The 18,886-nt window shown below is 48.4% G+C and overlaps 1 protein-coding gene across 5 annotated transcripts in view; it reads left to right on the top strand.

Annotated features, from left to right (window-relative positions):
- The window catches only part of TBL1X (transducin beta like 1 X-linked), a 238,206-nt gene that overhangs the window by 70,853 nt on the left and 148,467 nt on the right, over positions 1 to 18,886 (top strand). For 2 of the 5 annotated variants that reach the window (XM_061137239.1, XM_061137237.1), the window contains exon 2: positions 6,436 to 6,502. The exons of the other annotated variants lie outside the window; for them this stretch is intronic. The gene's annotated coding sequence lies outside the window, so the exon portion shown is untranslated. The remainder of the gene's footprint in view (positions 1 to 6,435; positions 6,503 to 18,886) is intronic. 5 annotated transcript variants of the gene reach the window in all.

The following is an 18,886-nucleotide window of genomic DNA, read 5'->3' as shown; positions in this document are numbered from 1 at the left end:
GCCATGTCCCCAAAAAATGTCTGCGGAGTGGCTGCAGGGGCTTCAGGTATCGCTGAGGTCTTTACTCTTCAGCTGTGGAGTCCGGAGAGGAAACGTCACTTTCCCCTGGACTGCGGACCGCGGACACAGTTCTTAACCGTACAAACAGCGAGAGGAGATCTGGAATATTTGCAGGAGATTTCTGAGCACAGCAGGTCTGTTGAGTCAGCTGAGGGAAGCAGATGATGCCTTGTGAGTCTGTTGGGGTGTCTTGGGTTTGTAGTTTGGGGGTTTGCAGGCCGCAAAGCGGGTAACCGTCTGCAGAGGTTTCTCTCAGGAACGTGTGTGCACGCTCAGTCCACTCAAAGTCGTGTCTGACTCCATGCGACCCCATGGACTGTAGCCCTCCAGGCTCCTCTGTGCGTGGGCTTCTCCAGGCAGGAATCCTGGAGTGGGTTGCCGTTTCCTCCTCCAGGACACCTTCCCCGCGTCTCTTATCTCTCCCGCGTTGGCAGGCAGATTCTTGACCACGGAGCCACCTGGAAAGCGCCCCGAATGTTAACAGTGCTCATCTTGAGAAACTGGAGTGCAGACTGTTTCGGAGCCTCACTTCATGACTTTTAAAACACGAGTGTTTAAACTTTTATTATGCATGCATAGACACACGTGCACGTACACAGGTGTGTGCACTCAGGCCACCTGCGTGGGCACACCCAAAGGACCGTGTCAGCATGCACAGGCCGTGTGCCGCGGGGCTGGACCCCGATACCTGGTTTTAATGCCCAGCATTTTCCCCTGGTGATTGTAACTTCTTGTGCCTGCTGCCGGCATCTGGTTGATGATGTGTGTGGCAGTTTAGGACCACAGGACCTCATGTCTTTCTCTGCTCAGGAGTCCAAGGTAGAGTTGATCTCATGTTTTGAAAGTGTAGTTTGCAAGATTTAATTTTTAGTGCGGCAGATTTCAACGCGGTTTTCTTTTGCACCATGAGTTGGTTATGTCGTACCGACTCCTCTGCACCTTCCTGCTACAGAAGCGGAGATGGTTAGCCAGAGGGGCTCAGATGCAGATATACAACCCCCTACAAATACAGAGAAAGAACCCTCCTGGCGCGTGATATAGATAGTCTTTTGAAATGCTTGTGTTCCAGCATGTATGTGGCGAGAACGTGAGATGTTTTTCCACGCTCAGCTTTGACCGTGGAGGTTGAGAGCGTGGGTTTGGGTGAACGGCAGAGGGACTCAGAGACACATATATGTGTATAACCGGTCTCCCCCAGACTCCTCTCCCCTGCAGGCCGCCACGTGGCCCTGAGCAGAATTCTCTGTGCTGTTGTTTTTGGCTGTACCCCAATACAAAATGGTTTTGGTGTTCCAAAAAAAAACAGGAATTAAAAAAAAAAAAAAAAAAGAAGTATGGATTTGGGACTTCCCTGCTGTTCCAGTGGCCAAGACTCTGTGATCTTAAGGCAGAGGCCCCACGTTCAATTCCTGGTCAGGGAACTAGAGCCCTCTAGAGCTGCAGCTGAGAACCCAGGGCAACCAAATAAATAAATACTTTTTTTTTTTTTAAGGAAAGAAAAACAAGGTTGATTCAGGGGGCCAGCATTTCATAGCCACACGCTGTGGCTGCTGGTTGGTGGCTGGGAATGGTAAAGAAGCCTTTGGCTCGGCTGGAGAACTTTTACCTGTTTGGAGAGACGGGTGGGGTGCCAGCCGCACCTGGTGCAGGGGGCAGGGCTGGGATGAAACTGTGGATGGTCACCCGTTGCCCTGAGAAGGACCCCCGGGATTTGTTGGGCCCCGAGTGGGTACAGGGCCGCCTCCAGAGCTGGGCTCAGCTTGCCCAGGGTGGCCTCGATTGGGCCTCCTGTTTGGCTCTGAGAAAGTTGTGGTTGCATTTCTCTTGACCTTTGAGGTCACACGCTTCTGGTTGGGGTGTTTTAGGGGGAAAAGACGGTGCAGGCGTTGAGGGGGTGAGGACTGGGCTGATGCCCTAGCCTCAGAGGGAAGGCAGATGCCGTGGCCTCTCTGGGACTGCGAATTTGCAAAAAATGCCGCGTGGTTTTGCGATCTTGCGGAAATGGTCCACCGTCGGTCTGATTATCCATGGTGGAGGGGTGGTCATCAGTGTGTGAGGATTACGTAGGCTCAGAGGCAGAGCTGAGTGAAAGTTGACATCCTTTGAGGTCCAGCCTCCCTGGAGGAGGAGTTGACTGGGTTTTGCCCGCCACCAGCTCTGGGGATCAGTATTGCTCCAGCCTGAAGGATGAAACTTAAAAGACAGAGGGCACGTGCGGCCTGCTCCCTTGACTACAGTTCTGTAGAGACAGGGAGATGGATGCAGACCCCTAGGGACCTCTAGAAAGAGCCAGAAATGCGTGGATTTGCCTAAAGGCATAGAAAGGCGATTACTACCACGGGTCCACATAGTTGAGCGCGAATTCTGCTGTGTCTGGTCACTTCCCTCTGCCACCACCTGACTCTTGCGTCAAGTTTCATAGGTTCCAGGTTGTTCTCACATTCTGCCTAGGTCGGTTCTCAGTACTCATCCTAGGCAGAGCGATGGCGCGCCGAAGACATCCCAGGTCTGACGGTGCAGCTCGTGACCCTGTGACATCACACGGCCAAAGGGACAGTGCCCATGGGGTCCGGGATCTTGAAAGTTGGGGCGGGTGTCGTCTGCTTGAGCCCAGAGTCCCCACCCTGGGGGAGGGGGCGAGGGGGCGTCTGAGGGAGAGGAGGGCTCGGACTCAGAGATGACATGTGTCCCAGGAGGCAGAGGTTGGGAGTGAAGGGGGGCCCGTGGGCCAAAGAAGACGGGTGGCTTACAGGAGCTGCACGAAATCAGGACCCTGTATTCTTCCCCTGGAGCCTCTAGACGGAGCCCAGCCCTGTGACCCCCGTAGACCCCTCACCCCTAGACGAAACAGATTAGTCGGTGTTGCTTAAGAGAACTGAGTGTGTGTTAAGCGGCCGTGGGAGACTTAAGACGGGTGCACACCTGTCCAGGTGCTATGGTCAGGAGTTTTACATGCTTGGATGATGGCGTTCCGTTACCAAGGGGTGTGCAGTCATGCTCCAGGACCTTGCAGCCAGCAGTGCAGCCTGGCTATGTTCGATTGTGTCCCTTCTCTCTGATCCTTATTATTCTGCCCGGTGCGTGACAAGTGCTGCTAAGATGGGCCAGGTTTGACCGCGTTCTTTGGCATGGCCTGGCAAAACGACAGTCCTACAGAAATCCGATTCTGTAATGAGGATGCTTACTCCTTGGAAGGAAAGTTATAACCAACCGAGACAGCTTATTGGAAAGCAGAGACGTTACTTTGCCGACAAAGGTCCGTCTAGTCAAAGCTGTGGTTTTTCTAGTGGTCATGTATGGATGTGAGAGTTGGACTATCAAGAAAGCTGAACGCCGAGGAATTGATGCTTTTGAACTGTGGTGTTGGAGAAGACTCTTGAGAGGCCCTTGGACTGCAAGGAGATCCAACCAGTCCATCCTAAAGGAGGTCAGTCTGAATATTCATTGGAAGGACTGATGCTGAAGCTGAAACTCCAACACTTTGGCCACCTGATGTGAAGAGCTGACTCCTTGGAAAAGACCCTGATGCTGGGAAAGATTGAAGGCAGGAGAAGAAGGGGACAACAGAAGATGAGATGGTTGGATGGCATCACTGACCCAATGGACATGACTTTGAGTAAACTCTGGGAGTTGGCGATGGACAGGGAGGCCTGGCGTGCTGCAGTCCATGGGGTCGCAAATAGTCGGACACGACTGAGTGACTGAGCTGGGCTGAACTGAATGAGGATGCAGTCCAAAATAGAAGGGCGCTTTCACAGGAATGAGGTAACACTAAAGTGCGTGAGCTCCGTACATCTTTTCAGCGGTGCCAAACATGACTACGTCTGTGAAAAGCCCCTGCAACAGGTCAGTTAGCTGCTGGGCAGTTTTAAAAGATGTATTTCCCTGTCATTCCTGAAGCTTTTGTCATGTGTCACAAGAGAAAATTGAATTTCTTAATCCACTTATATCGAATCTGAAATTCACTTAAACTGGGGCTTCAGGTGTTCGTTAGGATTCTGCCGTCCTCATGAGCAGATTTTCTGGTGAGTTTCCGCTTCTGGATTCTGTTGTGACTACGCCAACAAACGGCTCACACGTTCAGTTTTCATCTCAGACCGGCTGAAAGTCATGTTATGTGTAAATATGATTTGACTCAAGAGTGTTTATTGTTCAGGTGTAATTTGAATCAGAAAGCCGCTCTATAGGCCTCTTCCCAACTAAAATTGTGCAGTTATGCATTTCACATTAGAGGCAGGGCACTTATTTAAATCCTTTGTACCGGAGCGAATGAGTTTCATTTTTTTAAAAAGCTGCAACTTGTCTCTGGATTTTTCATTGCATGATAACCACGTAAGTATGGTTTGTTGAGCATTTGTGTATGTATACATAGATGATCTTTGCTTTAAGAGTCAGAGAGATGTTTTTCAAAGAGCAAAACAAAGCAAGTTTTTGAGACACAGTTGACATATCAGAATTCACCTATTGTCAGTGTTCAATTCAGTGATTTTTAGCACATTTACAGAGTTGTGTGGAATAGGAGCCCCTGGTGGCTTATTGGGTAAAGACTCTGCCTGCAAAGCAGGGGACCTGGGTTCAGTTCCTGGGTCGGGAAGATCCCCTGGAGAAGGGCACAGCAACCCACTCCAGTATTCTTGCCTGGATAATCCCATGGACAGAGGAGCCTGGTGGGCTACAGTCCGTGGGGGTCGCAAAGAGTCGGACACGACTGAGAATGTACACGTGGCCTATACACAGAGTTGGGCACTCAGTGCCACAATGTAATTTCTAAAATACTCCCTTTTCTGCTTTTAAATTTGTTTTCTTGGCTGCAGCACGCAGCATGTGGGATCTTACTTCCCGCACCAGGGCTTGAACCCGCACGCCCCCTGCGTTGGAAGTGTGGCGTCTTCACCACTGGACCACCAGGGAAGCCCCCACACACAGTTTTTAGAACACATATCACCTAAAAAGAATTCCTGTGTCAGTTGGTACTACCCTGCTCCCCATGAAGCCTCTGGGAACCGCCTCTCTGTTATGTGTCTCTGTGAATTTGCCCATTCTTGGCATTTCAGATAGGTGGAATCATACAGTGTGGTCTTTTGGGTCTGGCCTTTGTGGTATAAAGTTTTCCGAGTTCATCTATGTTGTAGCATGAATCAATATGGCACTCCTTTTTTTTAAACTGAGTGCTATTCTGTTGTGAATGAATATACCACATTTCGCTTACCCTATTCCTCAGTTGCTGGACATGTGGGGTTTTTTTTTCCACTTTTTGGCTGCTACGAATAAGCTGCTATGGGATTTCCCTGGTGGCTCAGATGATAAAAGAATCTGCGGGGCAATGCAGGAGAGCTAGCTGGGTGTGATCCCTGGGTTGGGAAGATGCCCTGGAGAAGGGAATAGCAACCCACTCCAGTATTCTTGCCTGGAGAATCCCATGGACAGAGGAACCTGGCGGGCTACAGTCCGTGGGGTTGCATGGTCGGACGCAACTGAACGACTGACACTTTCATATAACCTGCTCTGAACATTGTATTCAGGTTTCAGTGTAGACATGCATTTTTGTTCCTCTTGGGTTTACTCCTCAGGGTGGAACTGCGAGACTGTGTGTGTGTAACTTTCTGAGAAACCTCCAGAGTGTTCTCCAGAGTGGCTCTGTCGTTTCATGCTCCTATCCAGGACACGAGAGTGTTGGACTTTCTCCACATCCTCCCCGGCATTCCTCATCGTCTCTCTAAGAACATCCTTACCTCCGTTTATAAGGCCCAGCGCGTCGCTTGTCGAATAGGGATTTTAGGGGATGTTCCTCACCTACTTGATGAAAGACCGTGCGTTCCTTAAAGCAAGAAACTGAGCTTGCTGTCTCTCTGTCTTTGTGAGTTTCTGCAGTGTGATGAGCTTGGTCTGAGTGGATGGGAGAATTGGTGAAGGATTCTGAACAGGGGAAGGCAGGGTGGGCACTCCCAGCCCTCAAGGGTCCGCAGAGACTCGGGGCTTGGGCACAGACCGTGAGTTAGGGCTTTTCGCTGTTTCTGTGCAGTTTTTCCTGAGATCCTAAATTCCCAGATGGAGCACCGCTCCTTATGAGTCTCTGCTCTTCACTGTGCGTTCCCGAAGTCCCTGCTAGAAGATTCCCTTGGACGCTTAACTCCCCTTTCACTTATGAGTTTCGACTCACTGGAAAAGACCTTGATGCTGGGAAATATTGAAGGCGGGAGGAGAAGGGGATGACAGAGGATGAGATGGTTGGATGGCATCACTGGCTCGATGGACATGAGCTTGGCCAAGCTCCGGGAGCTGGTGATGGACAGGGAGGCCTGGTGTGCTGCAGTCCATGGGGTCGCAAAGAGCTGGACACGACTGAGCGACTAAACAACAACTCTTCGTCTTTAGGCCTCCACTGTCATGACCTGATGACCTGCCAATGACACATCGAGAAAGAAAAATGGAAGATTGAATTGTAAGTCTTTGGAAAAGACCCTGATGCTGGGAGAAATTGAAGGCAGGAGAAGAAGGGGATGACAGAGGATGAGATGGTTGGATGGCGTCATCGACTCAGTGGAGATGAGCTTGAGCAAACTCCAGGACATGGGGAAGGACCGGGGAACCCCGACATGCTGCAGTCCGTGGGGTGTCAAAAGAGTTGGGACGGTGCAGTCCACAGAGTTGGACACGACTTAGTGACGGAATAAGAACTCTTCTTTATGCAGAAACCCACGTCTGGGACCCTGGCATCCTTAGTTCGTTGTCCTAGAGCCTAGTCCATCTTAGTTGTTGACCTGTCTCTAGTACCTCGAGTGGCCGTATAATTTATTTCTCCAAATTGGGACTGTTCTGAGAGACAAAAGGCCTTCCCTGGTAGCTCAGCTAGTAAAGAATCCGCCTGCAATGTGGGAGACCCCGGTTCGATTCCTGGGTCGGGAAGATCCCATGGAGAAGGGATAGGCTACCCACTCCAGTCTTCTTGGGCTTCCCTGGCAGCTCGGCTGGTAACCAGCGCTTTTAACCATTACCTTGAGGCAGTACGAATCAACTCAGATCATCCCAAGCAAAAAGACAAGAGGGATTTGTTACTCTCCTGAAATAAAGGTCATAAGTAGCTCCGGATGTTTTTCCTGAAATTTCCAACTCAAATTTTGCGGAAGGTCTTTTTTTTAAAATTTTATTTAAAATCATTTATTTACTTACTTGGCTGCATTGGGTCTTAGTTGTGTCGCTCATGATCTTTGTTGCATTCATGATACCATGCCATCTTTCATAGTAGCGCACAGACTCTGTAGTTGTGATACGCGGGATCTCTGGTTGTAGCCCTCGGGCTTAGTAGAGCCACTGGCATGTGGGAATCCCAGTTCCCCGACCGGGGATTGAACCTGTGTCCCCGGCCCTGCAAGGCAGATTCTTAACCACCCAACCACCAGAGAAGTCCCTGGAAAACTTTCAGGGCCAAGTATTTTGTCATTGTTTCTCAGGAAACCAGGAAATGTGTTCGGACATATATACACACACACCCCAGTGTGATTCCCATATCGTGTGTGTGTGTCTGTGTGTGTGTGTGCTGTTATTCTGCAAATAACCTGCATACCCGTATATTGTGATGATCACAAACAGAAATAATTACAAAGGCTTCCTGAAATGTACTGCCATGAGGTGGGCTTGCCTTTAGGACTTTTCCCCTTGAACAGGAGGTAATAAAATGTAGCTTTCTTTTTCTAGCGTAGGTGGTTTTGCACGTAGGAAAGATGGTTCTGTTCGTGTTATTGGGGCATTGCTTACAATCGCAAGAATTGTTCGCGGCGGTGGAAGTCGCAGTATGATCTTGCCCATACTGTGGGTTACTAGGCAACTGTTAGAAGCAATACTGGCGAAGTGGTGTGTTTATTGGCTCTGAAATGTGTTTACGATACACAGTGATGTGTTTCTGTGATACGCCCCCCACCCCCCCCACCCCAAGAGACCTGCAGCCCCTTTGGGACTTGCGGCACCTGTGAGATGTACCCCTGGAGTAAGCCAGGCCATGGGGCGGTCTGCAGGCTGCTGCCACATTCAACTTGGTTTTTACTTAGCTGGGCTTTGGTGCCGCACGGTTATCTGACACCACGGGTTATTTTAAGAAGTGGCCGGGTGATTTGCTGGACGAGGCGTCCGTAGTCTCCCCTCTAGGACTCAGGGGAGAAATTTTGCATGCGAGTCTAACTCTGGAAGCCTCTGTGTTTTGGACACTTGTATCTTCTTTAACTTTTGCTTGCTGTGAATCAAGCACCTGTCTAATCATATTTGTTTCTTTGAAGAGACATCTAGGAAACTGAGAATCTTGCAGCTGATGTAAAGTTGTATCTGATGGCCGACTTAAGCTACCGTGCTGACCTTTCAGCTTTATCTCATTTTTCTTGTCACTGTCTTTTGTTGGCCCTGATTTTTTTCCCCAGTTAGGGCTTCCCTGGCGGCTTGGTGGGTAAAGAAATCTGCCTGCCATGCAGGGTTCGATCCCTGGGTGGGGAAGATCCCCTGGAGGAGGAAATGACAACCCGCTCCAGTATTCTTGCCTGGAGAATCCCCGTGGACAGAGGAGCCTGGTGGGCTACAGTCTGTGGGGTCGCAGAGAGCCAGGCTTGACTAAGCACACACGCAGTGAGTTATTTTACTTCTGCTACTTCGTGTGTGTGTGTGTGTGTGTGTGTGTGTGTGTGTGTGTGTGTTTGGGATCTACCTCAAATCTTGTTCTCCTTCTCTTTTCCCAGGTGGGAAATTCTTAGGTATTTTCGTGAATGAGAGCACGGTGGCTTCTTGGAAGTTCTGTTGGCTTCCAGTGGCGTTTGAATTCTGATGGTGGCATCTGATTTTAATCTGGAAGCTTCCTGATGAAGTCCGTCAGGGCAGAGTGTGTGTCTGAATTTAGTATGAGGAGGGCAGTGTCAAAAGCAGCTGGTGAGCAGACCCTGGTTAAACTTTCTAGGGCCTTGTAAGCCTGAAAATTAAAGTTCTTTAAAAGCAATCTCTGAAAGGATGATTTCGAACGATTAACAAAGGTCCTGAATCGTTTAAATTTACTGGCGGTGGGGTGAAGAAACCCATTAAGAAATGAATTCTTGGGCTCAAAGTTACATTGAGTGAAGTGGAAATTCTTTTTTCCGTCTCCATTGGTGTGGCAGAGCAGTTGCCTCTAAACTCCACCGAATAGTGGGCTTCAGAGCCTTGAATATGCATCATCACTTGAGTGGAAAAGCAGGAAATGAAATCGAGGTTATGGAAGTAAAAGAGTTCACACTGATCTCCCCCTGAACAAGTGTAAAAGAGTTGGTGCAGGCAGCTTAGCTGTTTCTCCACTTAGGAGGAGAAGAGATTTGGGATGACTTCCTGGATTAGTTCAGGGCCTCAGCATCTCCCTGTCGATAAGAGCCGCTGATTTAATAGCTTTGATGGGCCAGGAGCTGTTCGGTGTATTTTTACATCCTGGGTCTGTGTTTTTCCCCACTGCCGCGTGACGGGCTTTGTCCCATTTTTACAGGGAGAGGGAACTACGAGGTTCACAGATTTCTTGTCTGGGGTCAGAAGTATCCTTGGTGAGCAGGCTGTGAGCTGATCCCAGAATGAATGGACGACGTTGGTGAAACTGATTTTATCCAATACTTGGGTGGTGTTCTGGGCTTCCTGGGTGGCACTCGTGGTAAGAGATGAAAGAGACGTGGGTTCAATCCCTGGGTTGGTAAGACTCCCTGGAGGAAAACATGACAAGCCACTCCAGTATCCTTGCCTGGAGACTCCCACGGACAGAGAAGAGTGGCGGGCTACAGTCCGTGAGGTTGCACAGAGTCGGGCACACACGCCATGTGGCCCGTAGGCATGGTCGTGCGTGCAGTGAATTCTCTGAGTTCGTTCCCCTAAGGTCAGTTAGATTTCTGTCACTTAGTCATCTGTCCCCCTTTGGACAGGGCTTCCCTGGCGGGCTTACTGGTAAGGAATCAATGCCTGCCGCTGCTGGAGACGTGGGTTCGATCCCCGAGTCGGGAAGATGGCGACCCGCTCCAGTGTTCTTGCCTGGGAAATCCCAGGGATGGAGGAGCCTGGCGGGCCGCAGTCCGTGGGGTCACCGAAGAGTCAGGCACGACTTAGAGAACTCAGCAGCAGCAACCCTTTTCATAGAGATGCAGGGCTGGAGGCGTGAGGAAGCTTGGTTTCAGCGGGGAGCTTGCAGGCAGGGTGAGACGTGGCAGGAGACTTGAAGATGCTGCTGGGCTGGACTCGTGGGTTCTCTCAAAGGCGTGAGGCTGGGGGACGCGAAACCAGTGAGGGGAGCTTGTGAACAGGTGGGGAAGAAGGTGGGCTTGGGTTGTGGCCGGGCCAGACGGAGTCTGGGCTGTGTGTGTGAGCCAGGTGTGGACAGATGGAGGTGTGCATGTCTGGTGAGCTGCCAGCACTTGCTGTTTGTGAGAAACCCTCTGTTTCAGCCCCAACTGCGGCAACCTGGAATGTCTCCAGCCTACGTAGCATATTAAAAGGCAGAGACATCACTTTGCCAACAAAGGTCCGTCTAGTCAAGGCTGTGGTTTTTCCAGTAGTCATATATGGATGTGAGAGTTGGACCATAAAGAAAGCTGAGTGCCAAAGAATTGGTGCTTTTGAGCTGTGGTGTTGGAGGAGACTCTTGAGATTCCCTTGGACTGCAAGGAGATCCAACCAGTCCATCCTAAAGGAGATCAGTCCTGGATGTTCATTGGAAGGACTGATGCTGAAGCTGAAACTCCAGTACTTTGGCCACCTGATGCCAAGAGCTGACTCATTGGAAAAGACCCTGATGCTGGGAAAGATTGAGAGCAGGAGAAGGGGACAATAGAGAATGAGATGGTTGGATGGCATCACTGACTCAATGGACATGAGTTTGAGTAAACTCCGGGAGTTGGTGATGGATAGGGAGGGCTGGTGTGCTGCGGTCCATGGGGTCGCAAAGAGTCGGACATGACTGAGTGAACTGAACTGAAATGTCTCCAGACGTTGCCAGATATCTCTTGGAGGGGGGTGCACAGTCACCCCAACTTGGGAAACCACAGGTCCAGGACTGACCTTCAGTGTCAACTGAAATAGAATTTCCAGTGACACACACCCTCCCAGTTGTTACTCACACACACACACACACACACACACACACACACACACACACACACACACACACATTTCCCCTTTTGTGAAAAGGCTGTGGTTTAAGTCATTTTGAGGACGTCTATTTCTGAAGGGGAAAGGATGGGGACGTTGCCTCCTTTGGGTCTCTGCCTTCTGGGAAGTTCTCCAGCTTGCTTCTAGGATGCCAAAGCTCTGGTGCGTTTGTGTGAGAGCATCGGATGCTTTCATTTTTAATTGATTTGGCCGCGTTGGCTCTTCGTTGTGGCGTGAGGGGGATCTTTCTTGCTGACTGCAGGGTCTTTCGTTGCAGCTGTGGGGTCTAGTTCCCTGACCAGGGATCACACCCGGGGACCCCTACATTGGGAGTGGGGACTCTTAACCACTGGACCTAGACTGGGGAAGTCCTGGGTGAGGTTTTTTGTTTTTTAATTAATTTTTTATTTGAAGGAAAGTTGCTTTATAATGTGGTGATGGCTTCTGCCATACAACAGCGCAAATATTTATTATTAATTATTAGTAATATTATTATCAATTAACATTTTAATATATGTTAATTATACTTATATCCCTTCCCTCTGGAATCTGCTTCCACTCTGCCATCCCAACCCGCCAGGTCATCAGAGGGTCCTTGGCTGGGCTCCCCCATGTTACACAGCAGTTCGTCATCAGCGATCCGTTTTATACACGGTAGTGTGTATATATATATATATATCTATGCTACTTTCTCCATCCATTACTTTGGATATCTTTCTGATGTCCCAAATACGGAGGTGAGATTTGCAGAACAACTTAGATCTGTGAATGGGAAGATGTGTGTGTGCGTGCATACCTGTGTTTTAAGACAGTGTTCTTGAATGAGCTGATGGTTGCCATTGGTGTCCTAGATTCTGAGGTGTCTATGTAAGCACAGAGTTGAATTTAATCCCCACAGGCATTTTCTTAGAGGTGTGTCGTTAAACAAAGTTGAGGGCCCTACTGGTGAGCTTTCCAGGTGAGGCGGGGAGGTAGTAGGAAGTGTGTGCACCTCACAGAAACGTGAACGCCGGCGCCAGACGGTGCTCAGAAACTTTTATGACGATTTCAGCGAGTAGATAACATGTACTGTGCTGGATAATTACATTGAACTGCTTAGAAACGAAAACAGAAGTGAGAAGCAATGTTGTCACAAATTCAGTCAAGCCTTAAAAATGGTCCACATCAGGGCGGGGGGAGAAAAAAAAAAACATTCTCTTAATGCTCATTGCCAAATGTGGAGGGAGTGCTTTGGGAGACGAGGGAGAAGATTAATGAGGATTGTTTTGTTCCCAGTGGTGCACTCACGGTGTCATCTGTAAACCAGAAACTGCTGTGTCACCTGAAGGTTATTTTTATCCTTCGGTGTGGTCTCTTTGTAGAGAGATCACAGTGGCTGTTGATGGGCAGTTTGCTGAACAAGAAAAAGATCATGTTATCCTAATGCTTGAATATAGCCTCTTTAAGTGGCTGTGGTTGGTTTTCTCTCGTTAAATAAAATTTCACGCCACCGAATCAAATTGCCTGGCCGCAAATTCTGTGCGAGTGGTAGATAGCTTATTAAAATTTGCTGTGGGCCTGTTTTTTCTTTTTTTTTTTCTGTTGATCGTAGCTCTGGATGGCTTTTGTGAGTAGCAGACCACTTGCATCCTGTTCTGTTACCTGTCTCATACCATATTTTCAGGTGACAAGTCCCGTCTTAGTCTCTCTGTGTGAAATTTATTTGGCCTATCGTGGTGTCAGTTGGGAAAGCATTTTTTTTCATTTGTCATGTGTGACATGTGTCGTAGTTGTTCAGTCGCTCAGTCGTGTCTGACTCTTTGCGACCCCGTGGACTGCAGCACGCCAGGCCTCCCTCTCTGTCACCTACTCCCGGGGCTTACTCAAACTCATGTCCGTTGAGTCGGTGATGCCATCCAACCCTCTCATCCTCTGTCGTCCCCTTCTCCTCCTCCCCTCAATCTTTCCCAGCATCAGGGTCTTTTCCAGTGAGTCAGTTCTTCGCATCAGGTGCCCAAAGTATTGGAGCTTCGGCCTCAGCGTCAGTCCTTCCAATGAGGCAAATGATGCATGTGTCTGTGTATCAATATATACACGCTCATATATGTCAGTACAGGCTTGCAGGTATTGATTTTGCCAGTTCTACAGGCATGAAATACTGGTTATTAGCGTCATCATGCATTGAGGAAGAAATCAAGTTTATATAAATGTCTTGGTTGGTGTCCTCACGTGAATAACTCATACTTTTAACACTTGTAAAAAAAATCTACAAGCGTAATAAAACGCCACTTTGCAGGCCGGAGTGCGTATTAAATGACTTACCAGAAGAGCAGATGAAGAAAATATGTTTCCCCGTTGATCCTTAAATTTAAAATGAATGGTGTTCCCTGAATTTTTATTTCCCTTTGCCTGGAGTACAAGTGCTAGCTACAAGGGCTTGCCTTGTAGTTCAGTCGGTAAAGAGTCTGCCTGCAATGCAGGAGACGGGTTCTGTCCCTGGGTCGGGAAGATGCCCTGGAGAAGGAAATGGCAGCCCACTCCAGTGTTCTTGCCTGGAGAATCCCACGGACAGAGGACCCTGGCAGGGTACAGTCCATGGGGTCGCAGAGCGTTGGACGCGACTGAGCGACTTTCACTCCACTCGTATGGTTGTGTGTGTTCAGAGTTGAAATAAGAAGAGTGAGTTGTCTTTGCATGGCGATCCTCCTCTTTGTTGTAAAGGCACAGTTGTGGCCTGCCAGCTATGTTCTGTTCTGAACTTTAATAAAGTGGTTCCCAGTGGTTCTGACGAAACAAGACGCTGGGCATCTTTGTGGCGGTTTGTCCGGTTTGATTTTGCTCTGTTTTCTGTCTCTGTGTACTGATCATAGATGGATGCCAGTTTGTGATATTTGTGCCGTTTGTTGAATGAGTGAATGAATGAAGGCACAGAGAAGGCCTTTGCCAGCTGCTCTAGTTTCTGTCCCCGGGAGCACCCGTCACGCAGAAGCAGTGTCTTTTTTTGCTAGAACACCTGTAGAGGACCGTGTTCTATTGCCAAGTGTGCTGAGATCAGGGCTCCATGACGGCCATCAGGGGTAGCATTCTAAGAAGTTGCCATCTGCAACTACCTGTTTTCTGTCCCTTGTGTTTTATTATTTCTAATGTTTCGCATCTACTTTATGCTGTGATGCTGTGAGTATGATACAGATTTCTCTTCGAAATATGGAGGCGACCTGGGCTTCCCTGGTAGCTCAGATGGTAAGGAATCTGCCTGCAGTGCGGGAGACCTGGGTTCCATCCCTGGTCTGGGAAAAATCTCCTGGAGGAGGGAACGGCTACCTACTCCAGTCTTCTTGCCTGGAGAATCCCATGGACAGAGCAGCCTGGCGGGGCTACAGTCCACGGGGTCGCAAAGAGCTGGACACAACTGAGCCACTTTGATTTCCTATCTCCCCCCTCAGGAGAGAGAGGACCCTTGGCTGCCCTGTTTACACACCAGGTATAATAAAACATCGTCTTAGGGGCAGATGCTGTTTCTGCTTGTCTGACATCATGCTAAAAGGTCCTCCAACTTTTCCGAGGAAGGAGACCCGAAGGAATTACATCCTGGGACCTCAATGCTGGAAATAGTAACTGGAGGGGATTTAGAAATCGCTCTCACTGTTTTCTTCCGTGTTTAATATCATCTTAGGGTTGATGCTAAAGGCACTGACCTTCCTTGGTTGCCTTTTTTTTCCGCTTGGTCGTTATCTTTAGATTTGTGGGGTGATATGGGGTCACACCTGGTAGCCCCTGGCCATGTGTGACTCTTTAAACTTAATGAAAAACAAATGCGAGTTAAAGTCAATTCCTCAGTTGTACTGTCCACTTTTCAACTGCTCAGTAGTCACACGTGGCTAAATGAATACCCTTACTTGTGTGTCTGACTCTCTGTGAGCCCCTGGACTGTGGCCTGCTAGGCTCCTCTGCCCATGGAATTTTCCAGGCAAGAATACGGGAGTAGGTTGGCATTTCCTACGACAGAGGATCTTCCCAACCCAGGGACAGAACCCAGGTCTCTTTCATCTCCTTCATCGACAGGCAGATTCTTTACTACTGACGCCACCTGGGAAGCCCTTACTTCCCAGTGAAAATCGCTCAGCTGTGTCCGACTCTTTGCGACCCCATGGACTCTACAGTCTATGGAATTCTCCAGGCCAGAATATTGGAGTGGGATTCCCTTCTGCAGGGGATCTTCCCAACCCAGGGATCGAACCCAGGTCCTCACACATTGCAGATGGATTCTTTACCAGCCGAGGCAACAGGGAAGCCCCAGAATACTGGAGTGGGTAGCCTATCCCCTTCTCCAGGGGAACCTACCGACCCAGGAATCGAACTGGGGTCTCCTGCATTTCTGGTGGATTCTTTACCAGCTGAGCTAGCAGGGAAGCCCTTAACTTCTCAGATAGGAAATAAATGAATACCTTACTGGGCAGCAAAGATACAGTGCAGGAAGTTTTGTCAGACAGATGAGAGGTGGTTATTCAGATTTTGCCTAATAAGTAAGTATTCCAGGGAAACAGAGGTGGGGGGGGTGGGGGAGGGAAGGGAATCTCCAATCTGAAGAAGACAGAAATTTCAAACCAGATGACTAGAACAGAGAATAGAAATTGAGCATATCAAAAATTACAACTTGAAATCTCATCAGCATTTCATTGTAGAAAATCAGGGATAAAGGCAGTGTCTAAGCACTTTTTTTTTTTTTGGATGGAAAAGAGACATAGGAAGGACCTGGAATCAGAATGACATCATATTGCTTAAGTCGGAAAACTGAGGTTAGAATTGAGCTTAGAATTCTATGAAAATTTATTTTCACTCAGATTAGACTGAGCTTAGAATTCTATGAAAATTTATTTTCACTCAGATTTTTGAAGTCGATCCCTGAGCTTAGAATTCTATGAAAATTTATTTTCACTCAGATTTTTGAAGTCAATCCCTCATGGGTTGTTAATTCAGAGTAGCATAAAGAGGTTTGTCCATACTCAGGATATCAGCAGACTTTCAGCTTTCATATATCATTTCTCTCAGGAAGCTGCTAGAGAATGTGTTCCATCGAAAGGAGACAGTAAACCAAGAAAGGGGGGAGACTTGGGGTCCCTGAGACAGAAAGAGGCGGAAGGCATTGTCAGGATGCTGGTGGTGTGATCTTGGGGCATCTGGTCTCAGCAGATCTCACTCTGACAAATATAGGCTGGAGCAGAGTTCAGAAATTTCAGGAGAAAGGTCTCGTATGTATATATTTGGGAGAGGGCAGGAGACTGATGGTTGGGATGAACATAGAACTGCCAGGTTATCTGAGTGAAAGATTGAAAGACGGTGGAGGGTTGTTGGAGGAATTATCGAAGAAAAACAGAGGCAGCCAAATCATACCAGGAAGATGAGAGAGTCAGACTGAGAAAGGCATCATAACCCTACCGCTTGCTTGCTTGCATGTGTCTATTGCACTGTCAAAATAGCATGTGTAGACTTTATGTGTAACCAAAACATAGTTACAGTTTTGGAAAACTGTGGGAGGGTAAGCCAGGATGGGTGGTGGGAATTTCAGTTCAGTTCAGTTCGGTCAATCAGTCGTGTTGGACTCTTTGCGACCTCGTGGACTGCAGCACGCCAGGCCTCCCCATCCACCACCAACTCCCAGGGCTTACCCAAACTCATATCCATCGAGTCGGTGATGCCATCCAACCATCTCATCCTCTGTCATCCCCTTCTCCTCGTGCCTTCAATCTTTCCCAGCATCAGGGTCTTTTCCAGTGAGTCAGTTCTTCGCATCAGGTGGCCAAAGGATTGAAGTTTCAGTTTCAACATCAGTCCTTCCAATGAATATTCAGAACTGATCTCCTTCAGGATGGACTGGTTGGATCTCCTTGCAGTCCAAGGGACTCTCAAGAGTCTTCTCCAACACCACAGTTCAAAAGCATCCATTCTTTTGCTCTCAGCTTTTCTTATAGTCCAACTCTCACATCCATGCACGACTACTGGAAAAACCATAGTCTTGACTAGACGGACCTTTGTTGGCAAAGTAATGTCTCTGCTTTTTAATATGCTGTTAGTTTGGTCATAACTTTTCTTCCAATGAGTAAGCAGAGTTTACAAAACCAAAATCTTCATCCGTACATGAGAAAACCAAGTAAGCGATCTCTAAAGTTGATAGGGTATATTGTAAAGCAGCTTCTTTAGAATCATGCGAGTCCATACCAAGGAATATTGCCAATGGTAGAAGCAGTTCTGTGATTTGAGTGTGGTTGCTTTGGAGAGCAGAATTGAGGAATAGATGATGATGGAAAGCTTGCAGCTAAGTTGAGAGGTCTTGCCTCACCTGTAGTGTATGTATTGTGTTACTTGGAAAAGAGTAAAAATGATCCACAGTGTATGCCTTCTGCAGAATTATAGACGTGTTAGTGTGGGGACTTGCCCAGTGGTCCAGTGACTAAGACACCTTGTTCACAGTGCAGGGAGCCCAGGGTTAAATCTCCCTTCAGGAACTAGATAGATCCCACATGCCATAACTAAAGAGCCTGCATGCTATGACTGAGACCTGGCACCACTAAATAAATACTTTTTTGTTTGTTTGTCTTGAGAAATTTTAGTATGGTCCAAATGAGGATTTGTCAGCCGTGGTCATATTGGTATTTGAGCCAGATATTACCAGCTGTTTATGAAGGGAGCTTGTTCCATGTTTTGTAGGAGCGTTAGCAGCATCTCTGGCCTCACTTGATGCCAGTAACATTCTTCCTGGAGTCCTGAGGACTGGAAATGTTTCCAGACACAGCCCGGTGTCCATTGATGGTGGCTGGGGGAGGGGAGGGCGGGGGACACAATTAGTGTCGTTGGAGAAAGCACAAATTTAAAGGATAACCATCTGGTAGGTTCTAGTGACTCGATGGACCTGAGTTTGAGCGAGCTCTGGGAGCTGGTGATGGTCAGGGGGGCCTGGCGTGCTGCGGTCTACGGGGTCACCAAGAGTCGGACACGACTGAGCGACTGAACTGAACTGACGTTTCTACTGAGGTGACTGTACCTAGAGTGTGTTATTCAGAGGGAAGTTGCTGAGAAGGAGAAAAAAATGAATGTTGTGTATTAAGGCGTGTATATGGAATGTAGGGCTTCGTGGCTCAGATGGTAAAGCGTCTGCCTGCAATGCGGGAGACCCAGGTTCGATCCCTGGGTCAGGAAGGTTTCCCCTGGAGAAGGGAAAGGCTACCCACTCCAGTATTCTGGCCTGGAGAAGTCCACTGGACTGGGCAAGTCCGTGGGGTCGCAAGGAGTCGGACACGGCTGAACGACTTTCACTTTTCGCTTTCACTGGTAAAATAACTAGCCAGTGGGAAGCTGCCCAGGAAGCCCAGCTCTCTGCTTGTTCTGTGATGACCTAGACGGTTGGGGTGGGGTAAGGGGACGAGAAGGAGGTTCAGGAGGGAGGAGACATACATATACATAGGATTGAAAAGCAATTATCCTCCAATTAAAAGTAAATTAAAAAAAAATCTAATATGGACTGAGTCATCCGAATATATAAAAAGCCCTGGCCGGTATTGATAGCGCAGGAAACAACAGCTTCATCATATAGAACCTGAACTCTTCAAGTACATAGCAAATGAAGTGGTTCGAATTCTCTGGCAGTGAGACCCCTCCCGCCGGAATGTGTCTTAGCTGGGTTGATTCCGGGCTCTCTTTTTAAAAAAAAAAAAAAAAAAAG

The sequence above is a fragment of the Dama dama genome, chromosome X, assembly GCF_033118175.1.
Source record: "Dama dama isolate Ldn47 chromosome X, ASM3311817v1, whole genome shotgun sequence".
Lineage (NCBI taxonomy): Eukaryota > Metazoa > Chordata > Mammalia > Artiodactyla > Cervidae > Dama > Dama dama.
Note: the sequence above shows the minus strand (reverse complement) of the source record. Positions and strands in the feature narration are given on the sequence as shown.